The sequence below is a fragment of the Melospiza melodia genome, chromosome 4 (assembly GCF_035770615.1).
Source record: "Melospiza melodia melodia isolate bMelMel2 chromosome 4, bMelMel2.pri, whole genome shotgun sequence".
Lineage (NCBI taxonomy): Eukaryota > Metazoa > Chordata > Aves > Passeriformes > Passerellidae > Melospiza > Melospiza melodia.
Window position 1 is genome coordinate 17,133,453 of NC_086197.1, and position 14,683 is coordinate 17,148,135.

The following is a 14,683-nucleotide window of genomic DNA, read 5'->3' on the forward strand; positions in this document are numbered from 1 at the left end:
ACTAGGCCAATATTCAAACAGAAATCAATTTATTCATTAACATGGTAAAGTATGAGCAATACAGAGCTGGGTACAGTGGGGGAAGTGTTCCCTCCAACTGCACACCCATAGTTGAAGCTTACAGGTATTTACAGGGGTACTCATAAGCTTTCTCAGCAGTTTCTATTCCAATTTTTACTCATCAGCAGTTTCTATTCCCAGTTTTTACGTCACAATTCTATACACTATTGTGATTTAGTTTTTCTCAGAATGTATCCCAGAAAGGAGTATCCCAGGTGGTGGTGGTCCAGTTTCTGAAAGAAGGAAGACAAATCCCATCTGGTGGGGTCCAGCTCCCCAGATGTGTGACCACCTTTTAATTGCAAGGACTATAAATCTCATAACAGTGATGTCCAGCTTACCCTGGTCCAAACTATAAATCCTTGAGTTGATGTCCATCTTCCTTTCTCAAGCTGCTTTTCTCTGCTTTATTAAGGCGTGACATAAGCATATTTCCTTTATATATATATTCGAAAGCCATAGTTTCAAGGATACAAGCAATATTCTAAAATTATACTTCAAAAGGTTATTATTGCAGAACTCTTTAAGGCTTAACTACAAACAAAAAGCAACATCCTTAACACTTTAATTCCAATGCTCCTAAATCAACCAGGGTTAATTGCAAACAAAAGATGGGTTCAAAGGCCTTCTTCCATGCTTTACTTTCCTCAGTTATTATTAGAATCCATCTTTATACATGTCCCATTGTCGGTCTCCACACATGTTGCAATCACAAATGCACACATTACATGTATGTACCTGAAACGAAACACAGCTTTGTATTTCACCAAGATACTACAGAAGACTGAATAAAGAAAAAAGGTTACGGCGCTGGGAGCAAAAGATTTTCCCTGCCATGTGCTCAGCCTCCTCACAATGGAGGGTTTTTTCCTTTTTCACCCTTTAAACCCGCCCAAAGTTCTGTCCATCAACCCCTTCTTCGCTGTCCAGTGGTGGAGATCTCCTCCTCAAACCCTGACTGGAGGTCAGGCATCACCACAGCGACAAGCCAGCCCTCCCAGATGTCCCTTGATAACCACGTGAGGGGGTACAACATAACCATAAATCTATAAAACTTTTCTTAACCTATATACATGATATTTGTCTATTAATTGTGAGAGTCAATCATCGCACTACTCGTCTATCACACTTGCTTTACCAGAAAGGGGCTCTTCATTTGGAAGCAGCGTTTGGGGCAGCAGCAGCAGAGAATGCAGCTCCTGGTGTGATAAACGAATTCACTGAATTTAAGGATCGTATAATTATCTTTATTATGATGCAAGCGAGAATAAGCAAGGTTCAGCGCTGGGCGGCCAGGAGTCCCCGCTCCTCTGGGCGCGCAACTTTTCCCCCTCCAAGGTTCGCCTTTTATTGTCTTCTCCTCCCGGATCCCTGGATGACGTGCTCTGTCTCCTGCGCTTGCTCCTCGGTTTGCTAGGGGGTCTTTTCCTGCCTTCTGGTGGTCGTGGGATGAAGGCCCCAAGTCTTCCTCTTTGGCCGCTGGGTGAACCTTCCCTTATAAGGCATAACTGTAAGGTGGAATTTGCAAGCCAAGCAATTCTTGCGAGCTTAAGGATTGTTATCATATGGGGCAGTATCTAGTTACATATGGTATCCTATACCTATAGAGCGGAATTTGCAAGCCAAGCAATTCTTGAGAAGTTAAGGATGGTTACCATATGTGGCTGTATATAGGTACATATTATATCCTATACCTATAAAGTGGAATTTGCAAGCCAAGCAATTCTTGCGAGGTTAAGGACTGTTACCATATGTGACTGCACACAGGTACATATTGTATCCTGCTGAACAAGAGGTTTTAGCTGTTTAGCTATTGCTTTTATAATTTAAATTATTTAGCTATTGATTTAATTAATGAACAAACAGTATTGCTACTTACTACACTGGGCTGAGTCAGGAGTAGGAGATGACTGCTTGTCCTGGGAACAAAAGGGAGAATCATTCCCTTCAAAGGCCACTCAGGACAGAGACATCTAGCAGCTAACAGCTCTTTCAGCAAGATAAAAGCTCTTTCTAGCTCCAGACACTTGTGCTAACTTGCCTGGAAGAGGAACTGCAGTGTCTAGAAAATTACAACAATGATGATGTTCAAGGGAGAGTGAGATCAAAATTTAGGCTGCTGCTGAAAAAGTAGTAGATTTGTAAGAATGAGAGTATTTTCTTGGAAGTGGTGGATTCGCTTTTGATTCAGGAGCAGGAGTGTTAAGATCCACCAGAATGATGTTAGGATCCTACTTCTGGAATAATGTTAGAGTCCAATAATTGAAAGATGCCTCTGCCTGAATTAAGGTGCAGACAAGACCAAATGCCAAAGTCAATGGTACAAATTTAACCTAACAATAAATGTGAGGTAGAGAGACAGCTAGAAATAGGAAGAGAAGCAGATGAAGGAAAAATTACTGTCACCACCACATGGGTTCTTCCATGCAAACTTGTTGCACGGCAAGAGATGTAAAATACCTTTCCATACCCTCCACACAAACCTTTACTTGCTCATCTACTCACAATTTTGTGCCTAAATCTGTTCAAGTTATGTAGTTCAGACAGATACTTTGTGGTTAAATTTACCTGTGACAAACACCACAAGATCAGCCAAATGATGTAAAAGAACTCACCATAAATGTTCTGTATGACACAATGTATGTGCACATGGTTCTAGAACCCCATAGAAGCGCAGGTCATTTACAGAGGCACAAAGCTGGTTCTAGTGGTCATGGCAGATAGGAGTTAATCCAACAGCCCTGAAAATCCTCCCAACAAGCACTAAATACCTACACTCAGGAAAAAAAAAAAAAAGCTCAAAACAAACCAGCACTAAATAGCTATGCTAAAGGAAAAGAAAAAAAAAATAAGAAACTCCAACACTCTAAGGCTTAATTAATCAGAAAAGCCACAGCTTTGATGAGCCAAAGGAGAATAAAGATTCAGTACCACAAAACCCAGGGTCTTCACCATGACTTTTGCATCACTCATGCAGGGTTCCTGCAAATTACAACAAGGAGAAATAACTGTTTGATTGTCTTTGTTGATGCCATTAACCAGCTAGATTGAAATTCTCCCAGAAAAGGGCAGCATGGAGGTTTTTGCCCTTCCATACCTGACAAAATACATGGTTTCCAGAGGATCCTTTCATAAAATCCACTCATGCTTCAGGGAATTACTTAAACTGATTAAAGTGATCCAAGTGTGTGTGGGGAAAAAAAGAGGTTATAAAACACACTTCATGGTAGTAGAAATTCCTCAAGTTAATGAAGATGCAGAGAAATCAAATAACACCACTGAAAAAAACCTGAAAGGAAAGAGTAACTACAACATTTAAATTACCACAGATCCCAGAGGCTGATCCTGTACAAAAGCTGCAGCCAAGCTCAGCCTGTCTGAATCAAAAATGGCAAAGGTTCCCCCTTCAGAGCTGGGGTACTCCAGCAAAACCTCAGACCAATTTACAAATAAACAGGGCTGCAAACTGGCCCTTGAAAGGCAGCATTCTGTTTAGCATTTAGGTAGAAAGGAAGTGTGTTAAAAGAGGGTTTGTAGTCATGGAAGGGACGGATCTCTGAATTACCTCTAAACCTAGCCCTGAACAGGCAAGGCATTACCAATTGAGCTTTGGGGTGAAATATTTCCATCAGACTATATCCTCACTGGGATTCCTGTGAGAATTATGGAAACTCAAGAGAGGAGCTGAACAAATGGTGGCTGGTGTTGTAATAAACCTTATCTCTGCAAGATAACCATCAGAACCCAAGAATCAAGGCCCCTCTGCAAGAAGTGAGAACAAGGTGACACCATAAATCTGCCAAACAAGGAGATAACACTGGAACAAACTATTGATAAGGCCAAAGAAGAATTTTGGTTGAGCTTTTGTGCTAACCTTTAGTTATGTGCATAGTAAAATGCACATCCAAAAGCTGCAGTATCCCCTTACTTAAATAAACCCCTTCCCCACAAAGCATGCATGATAAAATAAATGGTGCTATGCCTTTATGGGAAGGTGAGAAGATCTGCTGTCAATGAATGTGGGTTTAGATTGTTGTGTATAGGGAAAATGCTCCTCTTTCACAGTCTTGAGGCAAGGGGGTTAGAAATTGAAGGGTGATTGATCGAGAATAGCTGTTTAGAGGATGTATATTGCTTGACATTTGCTGTCCTTGCTAAGACAGGAGGAGAGAATGCAGATATTAGGATAAGGGAGGAACTGCTTGCAAATGCAGGATGGAAGGAATGCCAGACTTGCAAGGCTGTTGACATAGGAGAGGCTCCTTGGACCCCAAACCAGCCTAAACAAGCTCTGTGGTTTGAACTGCGACCAGGAGACCAGAGAGCATGAGCAAGAGGAGAAAGTGAACACATCTCTGAAGAAGATGAGGAAAACTCGTTTGCCTTTGGGGCTAGGCAGGACTGAGAAATGAATATGCATGAGTATATTGTGAAACTCGATGCATATGTAACATTTCAGGGAATAAATAGAGGGTTACTTTTTCATTTTTCAGAAGGCACTCATGTCTTTGTGGAGATATCCCACACACACCCAGCACTGAATAAACACAGACCTACTTTACTTTACAACTTTTACCAGCTGTGGAGTTTTTCCATGTATCAGTGTGAACGCATAAAAGCAGGCAGCTGGTCTGCTGAGTGGGTGCTAGCTTGGATTTACCATGTTGCATCAATCTCTGAGCAGACATGAAATAAATACCTGGACTCTGTGGGCACTGGTTTCTTGTACACTGGGTAGACCCCAGTATTTAGGGTTGCACTAGGACTGCTGTAGCTGGCAGTCCCTGGCCTGGTTTTGCTCTTGTTTTGTCACAAGGTGCTCTGTGAGGTCTCAAGTTCTCTGCAGTGTTGTGCATGACACACATATCCTCCAGAGAGGTGAGACAAGAAAGCTGTAAGACTGCTTTTAGGGCATTTGATAAGTTCTGTTCTTAAGATGCTACACAATCCTGGGTTGCTAGGTCCACAAATACTGAATATGCCTTAGCAACTTACAAAACAGTGAATTAACCTATTCTGATAGCATCCTTACTAAAAAGGAGAAGAAATGGAAAGCATAACAGACAATGCACCTCAGAAGCAAAAAGCTTTCCTATGGTGGGTCCAGCTAGAAGTTGTTTGGCAACAGAAGAGACAAATACAACTAGCAATTTAACTTATATGCATGATGTTAGTGATGGATGGTGTTCAAACAGAAAGCAACTTGGAATCCTAACCTGCAAATGAAAATCCCAAACTTTTATTTGGAACTTATGCAGACATTTGCATCATGAAAACACAGGTTGTTATGGAAGTGAGAGTGGAAATGTGCTTGGGTAAGTGGAAATATGAGAAGAAATAGTAGAAAAGTAATAAAATAATGGCATATATTGTTATCTAAGGTCAGAAGTTCACCTGGATCACAGTGCAACCTGTCAATGGTTTCATTCCATGACGAGAGAACAAGAAAATGAAACCATGAGATAAGATGACAGAAGGGTAAAGAAACTGGGCTGGGGCCAGAATGGAACTAAGAAAGGAAAACAAAACCAAAACAATGACCCAGCAGTGTTGTCTGAGACTCACGTGCAGTAAAACTAAATACCAAGATCACAGTCACTGTTGACTCTCCAAAGCTAACAAAATGCTGTTTGTTTTTAGCAATGAAGAGGAACTTAGGAAATGTAGACAGGATGCAGTACTGGCATCTCCTGTCCAACATGTTGTGCACAAACTGTGCTGGCCAGATTACCTGGACACACACACACTGATACTTCTGCTGGTGACAATATGAGTAAACAGAGCCAGCTGATTAATGAAGTAGGAATCACTTTTCTTATCTGACGAGTCTTGAAGTGAGTTTCATCTCACTAACTGCCATATAAGTTGGCAGGGAATCCAAAGTGAGAAGGCAAGAAGAGATCTTTCCACCACTTCATTGTGGAAGGAAGTGGTTAGACTCATTCATTGGAAAATAAAGAAAAGGTAGGAACCACAGATAGTGACTGATAATTTAGACAGAGCATAAAAAAGCTGATTTCTATACAGTCACTGGGCCTCTTGATGCAGAAATTTGTGGTAGGAACACTAAGGTGTGCAAATACAAAATGTGTCTGAAAGCACCAGCAGAAACAAGTAAAAGAGAAGGATTAAAATAATTGTGACTGTTGACAGCACAGAGACCAGATTGTTACCAAGACCCCAGAACATCAGTGAGAACATACCGGGAAAATGAAGGACGGAACTGAAGATGTGGAAAATAGCAGGAAAATGAAGAACAGTATTTGATCCATAAAATCTCCAGAGGGAGACACATGGGGGACTGTATCAGCAAAAGTAGGTCAGGTAGGTTGGACAGAATGAAAGAAAAAAACATTTACAGTCACTGCCAACTCAAGAAGTAGCTTGAAGAGTGAAAGGCACATTCAAAAACCACTTGGTTTTCCCCAGTCAAAAGAGACATGATGGCCACTCTTCAGCTGATATTCCCTTATCATATCCAAGTCATCTTGGCCAGACTCTCTTAGTGATCTGGCCAAGACAAATGAAATATGACAGATATTCTTAGTGGTTGTGGTTTGATGCTATAAGATCACGAATGGGTGTTAAATCAGTATTGTTTAAAATAAAAAGCACTCTCTCATTTTCATTTTGTTGCCCGATTGATAAATGACACAAAACTCGGATAAGTTTTGTGCGGTGCTTTATTAAGGGCCGGGGTGCCGGTGGACTAGTGTCCCAAGTCCGAGCCCCAACTTCACACACGGGTGCTTCCCTTTTATACATGCAATTCATAACAAGGTCTCCAAGAAACTGTTCCCCTTGCCTAGCCACAGACCCCTTGTGATACATTCCTTAGTTCACAAACAAAATCATAAATCTTCTGCTTATCTTATTCTAAGAACATTGTATGCTGCCTCCAGACAGGTTAGAATTCTTACTTTCCTATACTAGTTTGAATATTTATTAAGTTCCTAAGACTACCTGCTAGGTTACACACGAAACCCAACACATACTATCAATGGCTACAAAACTGCTTTTAACAAACCAATTCACACACAACTCATAACTAAACTGTAATTAAACATTTCACTAAATTTCTTTTCCAACAATTTTGCTACATTAGCAGCAACACAGGCTGAGGGAAGCTTATTGAATGAGGAAAATAAAAGCTCCGGGTGGATGAATTATAGGTGTTGGCTGACAATAAATAGGTAGAAATAAAAAAGAGAAAATAGAAGTTTTGTGGTGGAACAGCCACCTGAATATAACTGAAGAACAGGGGCTTGGTCATTGGACTGATGATGGCATGGCACCCTGCACAGACCCTGTCCATGGTGAGGGGGCCAGCTCTGAGGTCACCTGTGCACTCCTACAGTGAGGGCTTTGCTCACAATGTCTTCAGCCCCTACAGCAATCAGATTTGGGATCAGCTTTGGAAACTCCCTTGGCAATACACGCTAATATCCTCATTACATTAATAACCATACAGTTCCTAGGAAGAATAAATGCAGCTGGTGATCAAAGACACATGGTGTTTCCCATGGACAGAAAAATATGCTGCACATGTGCTCATGATTACACACATTGATTAATTAATTACACAATCTTTAAATTACACGTTAGGCTCATGAGCACCATGTGACCCTTGCTCAATCCAACTAATGAGTGGGAATGGGGTCCTGTGGGGGTGCATCCTCACCCCCTCTTCTCTGGCCTGCTTGCGTCTGCTCTGTGATCTCAATAATTGTGGCCTTTGGGTAAGAGCTGAGCAGTGAAGCTCCCCTGGGCTGTACTGGGAACTCGTGCAAGGCCAGGGGCAGCACTGACCCTCCCAGGAACTGCTGCTGCCTGGCCAAGGTGGAAGAGGAGAGTAGGAAAGATCTGTCATCCCCTGGCAGCCCAGAAATATCCCTTATCTGGATTGCAGCCTGAGTGGAACAGTACTACCCTTACTGGTATTTTGAAAATTTCAGTAATTGCCAGTCTTGGATTGCAGCCAGAAAATTTACTGGTGACTGAAGCCAACCATCTCACGACCCTATAAACAGCATTCCTAAGCAAGACCCTTTCATCTCTTCTGAAGGGCAGCGGGCTGCACCAGCATCTCCCTCTGAGTGGGATCTCAATGTGTGAACTCTCAATTTGTGAAACTTGGAGGACCTTTGGCTGCTAATGGGACCTGGGCTAATATCCCAGCTACTCAGCCCTTGCCACTGAGAACCACCAAAAGGCATTAGATGTGGGTGTTTCATTCGTTCTTGAGGGAAATTTTTAATAGGTGTGCCTTTGTAAATGTACATATCTTTGTGTGTGTGTATTGACTTGAACATTCTACAGCAAATATAGTAGACATGTAATAATCCATAACTGTCATTGTTGTAATTATTGAAATTTATTATTGGCTAATTTGACATTTAAGGGGTCCTAAATCCTTTAGACTTAAACCACTGACCAAGTCCAAGCTTAAGTTTGTATCCAGCTGCACCCAGACTCCTCTCTGGAGGGTCACCCTTACCCTTTTCTGCCTTACCCCTTTTGCATCCCTGTCCTCCACCAAAATCACTCTAAATTGATTCTATTTTGCTTTCTGTTTATATGTATTATGCATGTAATAAGTAGTAGGTTGAACCTTGCCATCAAACTTTGTTGTGCTTTTGCAAATTCATAGTGAAATCTGTTTTCACCAAAACCTTTGATGGTGATTCCTTAGGCAAGCGAAACCACTCATTTTGTGACGGGTTCAAGGCAGAAAGACGCCCTAGGACAATTGAAATTGGCAACTTTTCTGCAAGCTGCAAGACTAAACATGCCAGATTCAACACATCCTTCTTAGCCACCATGCCTACTGCATTGCCAAAGGCAATATTCTTGCCACAAAAAAAAAAAAAAAAAAAAAAATCACCATCAGAAAACCAGTCAGCTGCAAATCAGGTGATACAGCCCATGTTTGGAAATACTTAGACAAAACAAATATTCCGGGTATATGCGGTTAGAGATCCTGAAAACCGCTTTAAGGCATAGCTTATCTGATTGACTGGGAGGAAAAACTTTATTTGATTTGGCATTGCCTGAACAAGAAAATACTTCTGAAAATAAATCTCTTGTCCCAGACAGCTGCATCCATATTACAACAGGCTTCAAGTGGAAGAAATGGGAGACAACACAAACCCCAGTAGGTGCATTTGCCCCTACTAAGGTAAAACTGAAATAGACAGCATGCTTATAGAATGGTAGTGGTTGATTCTGCACATCTGATTCTGATACAGTGGTGCCTGTGCTATCAGTATTCATTATTATATTGGAGTTACAACTGTTACCCTGCCTGTGGCATGTGTCTTAATTATACCAGTCTTAATTATACATCTAAACATGGTTCCTGTTCTGATACCAGTCATACACATCCTCAACAGACCCTCCACGTGCCCATGTTGCAGGTCTCTTGTGCAATGTTTGAACTACAGGGTTGTGGTTTCCTTTGACATTGGGCTGCAGCATGCACCGCTTCTGTGGGCTAAAAAAAATACGTTCTACTAGTAAAATTTATTGCTTGCCTAACTAATGTCTTAAGAGCAAAGCATTGCTGTCAGTCTGGGGGCAATGGTAGCAACATGAATAGTTTAAATAATATAATTTTTGTTAGAAATGAGAAGCTTGACTCAGCCAATATATCAAACGGTAATCCAATTTATTAATGAATATGGTAACATATGAGCAAAAACAGCACTGGGTACAGTGGTGGGGGATTTCCCCTCCAACTGCACATTGCTGGGCTTGCTGGTATTTAGAGATCATATTCATGCATATTCATGAGCTCTCTCAGCAGTTTCTATTTTCAATTTTTTATGTCACAATTCTACACTTCAGGACCATAAATCTGTGATGCTGATGTTTGGGTCCTTTCCAATTTCTATACTCCATTGTGATCTATTCCAGGTTTCAAGATCCCAGGATCTGTATCCCAGATGGTGGGGTACAGCTTCCATATGTGGGGTCCAGCTTCTATTTTCTAGGACCACTAATCTATGATAGTGATGTCCAGCTTCCCTTTTTGAAATCATTAATCAGCAACGTTGATGTCCATCTTCCTTTTTCAGGATGTTTTCACCGTTTCCTTAGGAGCTTGGGATAGGTTCACTTCCCTCTTTTGTTTAAATCCATTATACATTCTAAAGCTACAGTTTAAAAATCCTTAATACAAAGCAACATTCTAAAGCTATATTTCAAAGGTTCTTATTACAAAACTGCTTAAGACAATTACAAGCAAAAAGTTCTTATCAAAAAAGCAACATTCTAAAGTTATAATCCAAATATTCTTACTACAAAACAACTTAAGATTTATAATAGTTAATTGCAAACAAAAGACTGGTTCAAAGACCTTCTTCCATGCTTTGCTTTTCTCAGTTGTTTATTAGAATTCATCTTTATAACTGTCCCATGGCAGTGTTCCACACATTTCACAATTACAATTACACAGGTTACCTTTATTTACCTGACACAAAACACAACTTTGTATTTCACATTTTTACTGAAAAAGCCACATTAATTCACAGTTAAAACAGCAGTATGGAAAATTCCTAGTAGCTGTCTCTGTTCTCTGGTATTAGAATCACTCTGGCCCCAAAGGATGACCATGAAATAGGAGATTTGTTGGTGACTCTTGTTCTTTGTTGGGAGAAATTTGATGCTGGTGGTGGAAACTTCCTCTCTCTAGGGTCTGTGCTTCGATTTATTTTTACATATTTTGTAACACACACCACATCTTCCTCTTTCTCCATTGCTTCACAATTTCTTCTTATAACAAAATTCACGGTCTGCTATATTTTATATTATGTTAGACACTTCCTCTTTGTTCTCTCTTTTTTTTTTTCCTTCCCTTAAAACTGGTTTTATCCAGCTTCCAAGGCCACATTCCTTTAGTGGCCAATAACTGAGTGCCAGTAATGTGTTTATGACCCCGGGGTCTCTGGTATCATCACGTGCCTGGGCTTTCAAGGACTCTGCTATCATCCTGCACTCCTACTCTTCTAGGCAATTCTAGGTCACAGACACAGAATCATGACCTATTTGCACTAACCATAGTTTCACAAAAAAAAAAAAAAAAAATTCTAATACAGTTTAGTGTACAATGGCACAAAGTTAACTAATGTCAAAACCAGTTGGATAGTACTATATGTAATCTGATTGTTAGGCAACTGCTGTTACAGCTAAACAAACAAATGCAGAGCCCCTTGCGGGCCAAAACAAGCTCAGACAAAGCAACTCTTGGCAAATCTCAGCCCTGAAGCAGTACAGAACTAAACTGCAGCCTCCTGCCTCTGTACCAGCAAGCACAACACCAATTCACCTGGGCTTCAAGGCTACACCATCAAAATACAGTGTCCTGACAGCATTTCCATCTGTGACTCCATGGGTTTTACATCTATTGACATACAATGCCCTGGCAGCATGGCTCATGTTTTCTCTGATGTAACTTGATGTGCTTTAATATACTCTATCTTGATAGTTTTATCTGGATGTGGAGTTTTAATAGTCTTAGTGCACCCAACCTTCAGAATTCACTTTATTTATTAATGGTGATACAATAAATACATACAACATCTTTTTTTTAAACTGCTTCTCCTTAATATCAGCCTCATTATGGCATATTAGTGGTATGAGTTTCAATTTGATTCTGTTCAGGTCATGATTCCATGCCCTTAGAAAGGAAGGACAAAAATAAGAATGCACAACCACTGTGAAAGAATATCATGTGGGTAAAAGGCTTTGGAGCATGAATTTATAATTTCAGCACAAGCAAAATGTGGCTGGCTGTTGGAAGTTCAGTGTGAAGTGCATTGGATGTGCAGCTGTGAACTCCTGGGCAGATGATCCCAGAATGCAGGCCTGACAGTGATTTTAGAGGTCATGAGGTGAAAGAAGGATGAGTGGTTTGAGATTCAGGTTATTGAGTGCAGGGATTATGATTCTGGATATTTGCTTGAGCCAAATTGCAGTGGAGAGATGGGAAATGGGAAGATTATTTCAATAAGGATCCCTGTAAAGAGATTGATAAATGGATGAATCAGTCTAGGAACCATTTGAGGATCAGATGTGAAAGCTCATCAGAGAAACAGGATTAGGAAACTGCTGAAAGAATGGTGAATATGTCTGTTAGAGACACTGCCAGCCTGGGGCGTGCGATGTGGTCAGCAAAACCAAACATCGGTGCCCAACAGAAACAGGAAGATTAAGAAAACAGGAAACTGGAAATACACCCCACAAGTAGGGTGTATTTGTGAGTCTACAAGTTACTGACTGAGCTGGAGGCCCTGGCTTCAAGGGTTTAGTGACCATGACCGGCCTCAAGGTCTGAGGATGAAGCAACACCAGCAAGCGTTGACCTTCAGCTGTCCTGACTGCATTAAGTGGTGCACAAAAACTGTAACAGAGTCAGTACAAAGACAGTGGACAGGAGTGGGAAGAGCTGAAATTACTGGTTATCCCTGATCTTGACAAAAGTTTAAAGAAAATCAGGTTAATGGGCATTGGGGATTTAGTTCTTTGAAACCCTTTTCTGCAATGCAGATGCTGTTCATTACGCACTCAAGTTCACTAGAAACTCCTTCAGAGCGAGATATTTTAACCTGGATAACTGAGGAAAGGTCAGAGATGCAAAATAAAATAGGAAAATGCAAGAACAGAAATGATGGCAGTGGAGGTGCCCTTTTGAATATGCATATATGCAGTTTCGTGTTTGAAGTTTTTGACAGAACACAATTTTAAGGATAAAGGTGAAGGTCCTGCTGTGGCTATAAATAGGATGTGTTGTCTGTCATATAAAATCAATGAAATGCCATAATGAAAACTGAGTACTTGCACCACAGTTAAAATGGGTAGACCACAAAAAATATTCTGCTGGTTTACATCCCTTTGATAGCTGTGAAAAACAGGGTTCACTCTCCTGGTGAAAGTTAAAACTTTAATAAAGGACAAGAGGAGACAAAGATGATAAAGCAAAGTTTAACAGCTGGGTGCTTGGCATTCAGCCAAGAGCACACCTGCTATTCCAGAGACACTCTTTACATACCTTTTCCATTGCGTCAGCCTATTGCGTATTCACAAACAATTATGCATATTTAGACTTTTCCCCAAACTAGTTTACATGTTCCAAGAACTGTTAGCATGGCTCCTTCTCGATCCACCTTTTTGGACCATGAGTATTCCTTGGCTGTGGTTTTAGTGAATTCTTGTTATCACCTCCAGCTTGGGCTTTGGTCCATACTTCCTACACATGGTGGGTGCTGATAGTGGCATATCAGTAGCAGGGGTCTTCATCAGGGTTCATTGGATGTTATCTCAACCAAGCAGGCAGCTCAACTACCACAAGCATAACTACATCAGCTATTTCACTACTATGTCTAAGTTTAGTTAATAGCAGAAATAAAAACTATATTTTTATAGCAAAGTTACTTTAACATTATACATACAGCATCCATTTTAACATCTGCGAAAAGCCAGTGTTATAATGAGTGTTTTCGACAATAACCATGTTGTTCACTGCAAGGGGAGGACTAGGAAATATTGGCAAGGAGTCAAGGACGGGGCTTGGGGTGCACGACCCAGTCTCAGCTCAGAAATACGAACATCCAGCGCCTGCTGACAGCCATCAGCTCACAGTGACCCCAGCTCCTCATTACTGCAACATTGAATTGCTTGAGTGCAACTGTGTGGGTGTGATAATCTGCTGTCAAAAGGAAGGAGTGTGGAACACTGAGCTGAACCTGGGATGCCTTGCCCAGCTGTGTGTTCTTGCCATGGCCAGTGGGGCTGGGCTGGGTCGGGCACAGCCTCAGGGTCTCTCTCAGCAGGGCCAGGGGATGGACCCAAGCAGGGCTGTGATGTGCATCCAGGTAATAAAAAATGGATACTGTTCGACAGCATCTCCATAACAAGCAAAACACTGTTTCTTTCAGTGAAAACACAATTTCCACCTATTATTAGCAAATATCACGGAAATAACAAGTGTGGGAGTATGTCTGGGAGCTTCATTATTCTGAGAATTCATGTGTGCCTTCATTATTCTGCGAATTATGGAAAGTCAGTGCAATGCATCAGTAATGTTTTTTGTGTTCCAAGATGCAGGGAACAATATTGTTACTGATGGTGGGTTTTCATTGGAATAAAATTAACTGTGTATGGACTACAAATCATAGCGACCTGACCAGCTTATTCAGACTCAATCTTGTCAAAAATCAATGTAATGTAGAGCAATTATAAATGGAATCTAAGCTGGTAGATGAGCTGAAACACACAAATAAGACATGCCATGAACTGCATGTAAACCCAAGACAGAATGGATATTGAAATCAGAACATGTTTGGGCCATAGTACCTCCATTTTTAAATGCCATCATTGGTAATCACTCCCAGTCCTAGTGCCAAAAGATCCCATTCTTCTTTGGTTTTTACCTCATATTATATCTAATTATCCATTTGCTCTTTTCCCTGTTCCTGCACACACCTGCCTGCCTCTGCCCAGATTCCTCCCAAAAAACCCAATACTCACCATAGTAATTCCTTCCAATTTACCTTAATTCTGCTACTGCTGATGTTCCTTCTCAAACTGGTGTTTCCAACACTGCTACTTTGGCAATTTGGCCCAA

At 41.0% G+C, this 14,683-nt stretch overlaps 1 long non-coding RNA gene across 1 annotated transcript; it reads right to left on the reverse strand.

Moving 5' to 3' along the window:
- Positions 1–272: 272 nt before the first annotated feature.
- Positions 273–13,244, reverse strand: LOC134417972 (uncharacterized). Its single transcript, XR_010027656.1, has 3 exons — positions 13,109–13,244; positions 1,940–1,979; positions 273–798 (listed from the first exon to the last, which is right to left on the reverse strand). It is a non-coding gene; the product is annotated as an uncharacterized LOC134417972 (long non-coding RNA).
- Positions 13,245–14,683: the final 1,439 nt, after the last annotated feature.